The following is a 6,159-nucleotide window of genomic DNA, read 5'->3' on the forward strand; positions in this document are numbered from 1 at the left end:
CTATCTATGAATAATATTTGTATCTTCTCTGAATTCTTTTATGTATGATTGGTTATCTTTGCAAGTCTATTTGAACTATCAGTTTGGTTTGGCCTACTAGATTGATCTTTCTTGCAATGGGACAAGTGCTTAGCTTTGGGTTCAATATTGCGGTGTCCTTTCCCAGTGACAGTAGGGGCAGCAAGGCACGTATTGTATTGTTGCCATCGAGGATAACAAGATGGGGTTTTCTTCATATTGCATCAGTCTATCCCTCTACATCATGTCATCTTGCTTAAGGCGTTACTCTGTTTTTAACTTAATACTCTAGATGCATGCTGGATAGCGGTCGATAAGTGGAGTAATAGTAATAGATGCAGGCAGGAGTCGGTCTACTTGTCTCGGACGTGATGCCTATATACATGATCATACCTAGATATTCTCATAACTATGCTCAATTCTGTCAATTGCTCAACAGTAATTTGTTCACCCACCATAGAATACTTATGCTCTCGAGAGAAGCCACTAGTGAAACCTATGGCCCCCGGGTCTATCTTCATCATATTAATCTCCTACTACTTAGTTATTTCCTTTGCTATCACTACACCACGACACTTTATTCCCTACTGACGTGTGTTGGCAAAAGTCACTTTCGCCGACTGATAGTTAGTTGGAAAAACTTCTAAGTGACAGTTGGTTGGGAAAACCTTTGTACATTGAGAGACAGTCGGTCGGCAATACATAAGTCGTTGCTATCGAACGGTCGGTCGGGAAAGATCGTATCCCCATCTAGCGGTCGGTCTGGCAAATAACGCCGACCAACCGCAGGTGGTAAATGGGCCTGCGCGCACGGACAAAAACATTTAGCTCAGCCCAGCCCGCGAAATTTTCTCAAAACCTAACACCGCATAGGCCACAGGGCGCCTCACTGGATCCCCTTTCTCCCTCGTCTCGCCGCCGCCTAGGGTTCCGATTCACGTCGTCGTCGCCGCCGCTGCCGCCGCCTCGGGTTCCATTTCACGTCGCCACCGTCGACGGCAATCGTAGGGGCCGTCCCTCCTTCCATGTCGATCCACCGCCAAAGTCGTCCCTCGTTCCACCACCAGCGACCCCAGTCGCGAGCGTGCGACCCTCCTTCCACTGGTCGCTGAGTGAGGCCACCTCGCCTGCTCCCTCCCATGGCAGCACGCAAACCCATGCCCAGCTCCTTCTTCCCTCCTTTCCATGGCAACAGATCTGAGGGGGGGACAAGGGCCTCTGCTCCCTCCGCATCCAGCGACCTTGGAACATGGTGGCAACGACATGGGTAAGATCCCTCATATGGTCTCCCTCCTCTCTGCCTGTAGTGTACAGATTTCAACCCCCGGCAATGGACCCAGGCACAACATCGGCCCAGCAATTTTATCTTAAAAAACTAGCTCTGCTTTGATTAATGGATTGGTTTTGCTACGGGCAGTAGTGTTTCCTTCTTTCAGCATGTTGACTATTCTATATGAATTTTACCTGTGTGATGTGAATCCTTTGTTTCAGACCGAAAATGTTTCCTCGGAATGAATAGTTTGTGCCATGTGAATCATTGCTGCTATCCTCTGTAGAAATGCCCAATTTGAAGCGGGCTCGCTAAGAATATTGATTACCATCTAAACATACTGGTGTCACATTTCAAGATTGATCTGTTATTGAATGCCATTTAGTGGACGCATGTCAGCTTATAAGATTCCAAATATATGAAACATTTCTCCTCTTGTTATTGTACTTAGCTTTCCACTGATGACAGGAAGAAGAAGGCCATTCACAAGACCACAGCCACCGATGACAAAAGGCTTCAAAGGACCTTGAAAAGGGTAGGAGTGAACACCGTTCTTGGTATCAAAGAGGTCAGCATTGTCAAAGATGACATAGTTATCCAGTTTTGAATTCAGAAGGTGAAATATTTACATGTTAAACCATTACCTTTACAGAATTGAGGATCCACTTACACATTTCTTCTAACATTGGTGATTCTTGATTCCCCCCGGTGCAAGAATCCATCACTTCAAACACCTGGGTTGTCAGTGGAACACCGTGGTCTAAAAGTAAGTCTTTCTTTAGAATTTCATGGCTTAATTGTTTCATCAAGTAGCTTGCTTTCTCTGGAGCAACATAAATATCTTTAAGATATGTCAAACTGCTTTGGCAGTGGTCTGATCATTATTTGTACATCTGGTTTTAAGTTTGATGGGAATGTAAATATTATTAATGTAGATGGCATTTGAACTGCTTGTCCATCTAAATCAGGCTCGTTATGTTTTCAAAGTGAGGTGCAGTTTAATTATGCTAATATCAGAGTTGAATATGTACACCTTGCCCCAAACTCCACAGGCCTCTTTACATTTATTTATATATGCAATAAAAGTAGTTGCAAACCAACCTATTAAATTCCACTTGTACCATATATGTTCTTTAAGAGCAGAACTGAGAATTCTTCAAGAAGCTGCTTCTATTAATGCACAATGGCGTCGTAGCCAGGTAAGAGGTACATAGGCCTTTTCTGGTTGCTCGTCTATACATCATCCTTTCATTAGTCATTTGTGATTAGCATATGAAAGCACAAGCACGATTGTACCTTTTTTAGAATGAAGAAAAGAACCACACCATCAGACTGACGTACATTCATACTACTATATTGCAGTCCATTTCGGATAGTAAGATAGGTTACAAACTGAATGTCAAACAGTTGGCTGGACATTTTGCATCAGTCCTGATACCACTTAGAAGTTAGTTAGAACAAGTCTGTATCTCTGGAGATTTTCTGAAGTTTTAAGTGTGTACGGTGTACCTAACCTATGTGCTGTGTGCCGCAGAAATGGACTTTCTGAAACCTGTAATACATGGTGTCCTGGGAATTCCTGGCTATTTACAATTCACCTCCCCTATTCGAAGATATGCCGACCTGCTAGGTCATTATTAGGTATTCTTATGCATCTATTAATCATATGAACTACAGAAACAGGGATAGGATACAGTTTGGAGGAACTTTAGTAGTTAAATATCCTTCCTTTCAAATTGTCAATTTCTTTCTTGTGTTATGAATGGAATGTAGTTTCATCCACATCATTGTAGCTTATCTGAATGACATAAATATGGTGTGTACAATTTTAGCAAATATGACTATCTTTTTGTCATAGCATACAAGTGGAATCCTAGGTTGCAGTTGGATCTCTTAAGTTGGCTGCTGTTATGCTTGTTATTTTGCATGAAAATACACTAGTTGTGAATAACTTTTCTGCTATTTTTTTAGAATATACACTTGACTTCTGACCATGACTAATTAATCAATAAAATAGAATGGTATGTTCTGTATATGATAAAATAGCCAAAACATGGATAAAGTGTGTATATCCGTAGTTGTAGTATCTAGCAGACAATAGGTACTGTGTGCCCATATTTCAACTAATTCAGGAAAGCATAGCATAGCAGGCAATAGCTACTATATCTGTATAGTTGTAGTTGAACATAGCATCCAAGTTTACTTTGTCAACATAGCCCTGTGTTTTGCTGCAGCCAGATCGCCGCCCCTGCCCTCGCGCTCCAGGTAGAGGCTCGTTCTTCCTGGTGGTTGTTCACTCTTGGCGACTACGCGTCCCTCCCGGTGGTGGCGCTCTACCCACTGCGTCGCCTTTTTCCCAGCGGCTGTGCCGTTTGACACCTACCTCTAACCAGTGAGTCCTTCCCATTTGCTTCGAATTTTGACGTGCAACTGTAGGATTTATCTTAATTCCCTCAGATCCCTATTCGTCAGTTTGCAGTAGAACTACTCATCTTTTTCTAGACCCTCATTAAATTAATTTCTATTACTAGATCATAGTTGTTTGATTATTGGCAAACAATCATTCTTTACCTATCCTTTTTGCATCCGCAGATTGATTCGGCAATAGAGAGTGGAAGCTGCAAAGAAGCGTGATGAGGAAAAAGCCGGTACATCTCTAAACTTTGTAATATTTGGGAGATGATTACTAATCTAATCTTGCCAACATACTCGTATATGTTTGTTGTCCTTGACCTGGATGCCGATGACACTCTTTTTCATTCAGTTTGGAGTTGGTTTGCATTGTTTCTGCAAAAGAATTTTGTTTGAATGTCGTAAAGAACAACTGGTCATGAGTCATATGGGTTACAGTGCATCATATGCACTCTGCCCCTACACAATATACAACTCATTACTTATTTCCATGGTATCATAAGTCGAGAAATAATTTGTTTTGTTGTTTTCTGATGTGAACTGCATGATATGGACATTTCACTCCATTTGTGCTATTTTCTACTCTAATTGACATGTTGATATTCTAGTTTTCTGAATCTTAATCCAGTAACAGTAAATAGTTCTTGAGCGCTAGTTTTTGACAATGCCTTTCCCAGGCCATGCTGCACTCATCATTGAAACTCCTAGCTGTGTATTAGATAGTAATCATTTTGCCTAATGTATTGCCATCTAGTGAAGCAAAGTGCTGTCTTTTCCACCCCAGAGAAGAAAAATAAGTAAAACTTGTGCAGTCTTTGCTTCAAAAATGACTTCCATGTGCCCGTTCGTGGTGTGTTGCTCCCAATAATTGGGTGTCTGGAAATGCTAAATTGTTGCCTTGTAGCTAGATGATGCATATGCTCCTTTTCCATTTAATATCTTCCTGGTCTGCAGCTTTAGGAGATTGATACTGGCTATATGGTGGCTTTGTGTGGCATTGATGCTTTATTATGTCAACACATCATAGATTCTAATTAGAACATGCTGTCGCATTATTCTGAACATGCCCTGTTTTTATAATACTAAAATCCCAGTTTGTTTTTGCCATTGATGCTTTATACAATTATTATTTTTGCCATTTATCTCTATTAATGCATCAATTCACCGGTGACTTCTTTATTCTTTGTAGGAATGACATACAAGAGGACTAGGGAGGAACCATTAAGATGGCAGTTTGCATCAGCTAGACATTTTGTGTAATGGAGCAAGAACAATGTGTCTTTTAGTTATCATTTTGTAAACCTATATGGTGTCTTGTCAACTGGGTATTTTTGTCATGGAGCAAGCAATGAATCGTCGGACATGCATCTATCATTTTGTAAACCTATCAGGTGTCTTGGTGGCTGAAACATAAATGCTTCCTCTTAGTTAGTTACCTATATTCTTCTTTGGTCCTGGTTTAATATTGATTATTATTGTTTGGCAAGTTACTGGAACTTGATTGATATTGTGTCGTAAATCAGATATGCAACTTGATTGATATTGTTTGGCAAGGCACAAGCCAAATAATGGGTGGGAATTAAATATATCTTGCTCGGCTAAACAAAGTGCTATCGAACTGTTGGTTGGCAAAAGATAGCAGCATCCTACCGTTGGTCAGGAAAGGTTTATGGCAGGGCCTAGCGAAAGTCGGTCGGCAAATGTACTACCGTCGGACTGTTGGTTGGGAAAAGCTCATGTCAGGGCCAACAAAAAGTCGGTCGGCAAAGAAAGTACCATCGAACAGTCGGTCAGGAAAGATTATCATCAGACAGTCGGTCGGGAAAGGTTCATAGCAGGGCCAACAGAAAGTCGGTCGGGAAAGATTATCATCAGACAGTCGGTCGGGAAAGGTTCATAGCAGGGCCAATAGAAAGTCGGTCGGGAAAGCTTTAGATAGCCGTCAAACGATCGGTTGGGAAAGATATGTCGGTCGGGAAAAGGCTTTCCCGTCTGGACTTTCCCCAGTAGACAAGATCGGTCAGCAATAGTCATTCCTGACCGACTCTCTATCGGTGGACGTTGTTTTCTTGACCAACTTGTCTGTTGGGGATGTAGTGTTGTGGTGTAGTGTATTTACTTTGCCTCTTTATCATAAAAATACCAAAAATATTATCTTATCATATCAATCAGATCTCACTCTCGTAAGTGGCCTTATAGGGATTGACGACCCCTATTTGCGTTGGTTGCGAGGATTCATTTGTTTTGTGCACGTACGAGGGACTCGCGCGTAGCCTCCTACTGGATTGATACCTTGGTTCTTAAAAACTGAGGGAAATACTTACGCTACTTTGCTGCATCATCCCTTCCTCTTCGGGGAAAACCAACGCAGTGCTCAAGAGGTAGCAAGAAGGATTTCTGGCGCCATTGCCGGGGAGGTCTACGCAAAAGTCAACATACCGAGTACCCATCACATACCC

The 6,159-nt window shown here is 41.8% G+C and overlaps 1 long non-coding RNA gene across 1 annotated transcript; it reads left to right on the forward strand.

The window, feature by feature from the left end:
• The first annotated feature begins 858 nt into the window (after positions 1–858).
• On the forward strand, positions 859–5,205 carry LOC125522935 (uncharacterized). Its single transcript, XR_007290046.2, has 7 exons — positions 859–1,285; positions 1,757–1,856; positions 1,941–2,054; positions 2,823–2,929; positions 3,523–3,680; positions 3,881–3,936; positions 4,890–5,205. It is a non-coding gene; the product is annotated as an uncharacterized LOC125522935 (long non-coding RNA).
• Positions 5,206–6,159: the final 954 nt, after the last annotated feature.

The sequence above is a fragment of the Triticum urartu genome, chromosome 7A, assembly GCF_056163025.1.
Source record: "Triticum urartu cultivar PI428250 chromosome 7A, HENAU_Tu73, whole genome shotgun sequence".
Lineage (NCBI taxonomy): Eukaryota > Viridiplantae > Streptophyta > Magnoliopsida > Poales > Poaceae > Triticum > Triticum urartu.